Raw genomic sequence first — 2,344 nt, 5'->3', positions numbered from 1 at the left:
AAAGTGCAAAGTCCGAACTGCGTCAGCCGGGGCGGCAAAAACCACGTCAGCCGGGGCGGCGCAAAAAACCGCGTCTGCCGGGGCGGCACGAAACCGCGTCAGCCGGGGCGGCGCGAAAACTGCGTCAGCCGGGGCGAAAGAAAAAAAAAAAAAAAACGCGTCTGCCGGGGCGAGCCCGGGTGCGGCACCACCGGGAAAACTGTGGCAAACAGACATGGCGATCGAGTGAGTGGGCCGCCAGCCAGGCACAGCCGAAAAGTGCAAAGTCCGAACCGTGTCAGCCGGGGCGGCAAAAAACCGCGTCAGCCGGGGCGGCGCAAAAAACCGCGTCTGCCGGGGCGGCACGAAACCGCGTCTGCCGGGGCGGCGCGAAAACTGCGTCAGCCGGGGCGAGCCCGGGTGCGGCACCACCGGGAAAACTGTGGCAAACAGACATGGCGATCGAGTGAGTGGGCCGCCAGCCAGGCTCAGCCAAAAAGTGCCAAGTCCGAACTGCGTCAGCCGGGGCGGCAAAAAACCGCGTCAGCCGGGGCGGCGCAAAAAACCGCGTCTGCCGGGGCGGCGCGAAAACCGCGTCTGCCGGGGCGGCGCGAAAACTGCGTCAGCCGGGGCGAAAGAAAAAAAAAAACGCGTCTGCCGGGGCGAGCCCGGGTGCGGCACCACCGGGAAAACTGTGGCAAACAGACATGGCGATCGAGTGAGTGGGCCGCCAGCAAGGCTCAGCCAAAAAGTGCTAAGTCCGAACTGCGTCAGCTGGGGCGGCAAAAAACCGCGTCTGCCGGGGCGGCACGAAACCGCGTCAGCCGGGGCGGCGCGAAAACCGCGTCTGCCGGGGCGGCACGAAACCGCGTCAGCCGGGGCGGCGCGAAAACTGCGTCAGCCGGGGCGAGCCCGGGTGCGGCACCACCGGGAAAACTGTGGCAAACAGACATGGCGATCGAGTGAGTGGGCCGCCAGCCAGGCACAGCCGAAAAGTGCTAAGTCCGAACTGCGTCAGCCGGGGCGGCAAAAACCGCGTCAGCCGGGGCGGCGCGAAAACCGCGTCTGCCGGGGCGGCACGAAACCGCGTCAGCCGGGGCGGCGCGAAAACTGCGTCAGCCGGGGCGAGCCCGGGTGCGGCACCACCGGGAAAACTGTGGCTAACAGACATGGCGATCGAGTGAGTGGGCCACCAGCCAGGCTCAGCCAAAAAGTGCTAAGTCCGAACTGCGTCAGCCGGGGCGGCAAAAACCGCGTCAGCCGGGGCGGCGCAAAAAACCGCGTCTGCCGGGGCGGCACGAAACCGCGTCAGCCGGGGCGGCGCGAAAACTGCGTCAGCCGGGGCGAAAGAAAAAAAAAAAACGCGTCTGCCGGGGCGAGCCCGGGTGCGGCACCACCGGGAAAACTGTGGCAAACAGACATGGCGATCGAGTGAGTGGGCCGCCAGCCAGGCACAGCCGAAAAGTGCCAAGTCCGAACTGCGTCAGCCGGGGCGGCAAAAAACCGCGTCAGCCGGGGCGGCGCAAAAAAACCGCGTCTGCCGGGGCGGCACGAAACCGCGTCAGCCGGGGCGGCGCGAAAACTGCGTCAGCCGGGGCGAGCCCGGGTGCGGCACCACCGGGAAAACTGTGGCAAACAGACATGGCGATCGAGTGAGTGGGCCGCCAGCCAGGCTCAGCCAAAAAGTGCCAAGTCCGAACTGCGTTGCGTCAGCCGGGGCGGCGCAAAAAACCGCGTCTGCCGGGGCGGCGCGAAAACCGCGTCTGCCGGGGCGGCGCGAAAACTGCGTCAGCCGGGGCGAAAGAAAAAAAAAAACGCGTCTGCCGGGGCGGCAAAAAACCGCGTCTGCCGGGGCGGCACGAAACCGCGTCAGCCGGGGCGGCGCGAAAACCGCGTCTGCCGGGGCGGCACGAAACCGCGTCAGCCGGGGCGAGCCCGGGTGCGGCACCACCGGGAAAACTGTGCAAACAGACATGGCGATCGAGTGAGTGGGCCGCCAGCCAGGCACAGCCGAAAAGTGCTAAGTCCGAACTGCGTCAGCCGGGGCGGCAAAAACCGCGTCAGCCGGGCGGCGCAAAAACCGCGTCTGCCGGGGCGAATGCAAAAAAAACAAAGAAAAAAGCCCGCGCTTAATCAAAAGAAAACAAAGAAAAAAGCTTGCGCTTAATCAAAAGAAAACAAACAAAAAAAGTTCGCGCTTAAGCCTGGCGGTGGAACCACCGGGGCAAACAGACCTGGCGATCGAGTGAGTGGGCCGCCAGCCGGGGTGAGCCAAAAAGTGCAAAGTCGGAACCGCGTCAGCCGGGGCGGCGCGAAAACCGCGTCAGCCGGGGCGGCGCAAAAACTGCGTCAGCCGGGGCGGCAC

Source organism: Rhipicephalus microplus, unplaced genomic scaffold (genome assembly GCF_043290135.1).
Source record: "Rhipicephalus microplus isolate Deutch F79 unplaced genomic scaffold, USDA_Rmic scaffold_808, whole genome shotgun sequence".
NCBI lineage: Eukaryota > Metazoa > Arthropoda > Arachnida > Ixodida > Ixodidae > Rhipicephalus > Rhipicephalus microplus.
The sequence above is the reverse complement of the archived record's forward strand: the minus strand, read 5'-3'. Positions refer to the sequence as shown.